Here is a 665-nt window from a genome sequence, read left to right as displayed (position 1 = left end):
ACTTGATAACATATTGTCTATTATATTTTCTGTTTTAAAACGAAATAGATCATTTATGTACGGAATGATGTATGATTCCTGTTGAGTGACCATCATCTCACTCACGTTCTCTTTGGTGACAGGTATCAGTTTGAATGTGGTCAAATGCAGAGGAACATGACATGGGTCTCAATTAGGGTTGCAAAGGGAGGGTATATTACTGGAAACTTTCAAAGTTTACCAGTAAACTACCAGAATTTTGGTATCTTTCAAGAATTTTCTGTAATCTATCAAAATACATCTAGTGGCCCTTTTGGGTACTTCATATTATCACAGGTGTCTGTAATTACCTCTGGCACTCTGTGTGGCTTTATCACAGGTAAAATATAAAATAGAATGCCAAAGCTATAAAACATTATCCTAAATATAAACCATCAACTTAGTGAATACCACTGATATTTAATATTAGGGTTTCAGCATGAAATAGACTTGTTTTTATTTTTACTATGTCAATATGTATTTGTTGTCAATGTTTTGGCATCAAATTGGTGGCAGTTGTGAAAAAGTCAATAGTTGGAAGAGTTGCAGAGTTAAATGAAAATAATGGCATTGTTGATTAGATGCTTTTTTCATTAATTAGGCTATTTTCTGTTTAATTATATGGTCTATCTACTAGAAACTCATGG

The sequence above is a fragment of the Salvelinus namaycush genome, chromosome 32 (genome assembly GCF_016432855.1).
Source record: "Salvelinus namaycush isolate Seneca chromosome 32, SaNama_1.0, whole genome shotgun sequence".
Lineage (NCBI taxonomy): Eukaryota > Metazoa > Chordata > Actinopteri > Salmoniformes > Salmonidae > Salvelinus > Salvelinus namaycush.
Note: the sequence above shows the minus strand (reverse complement) of the source record.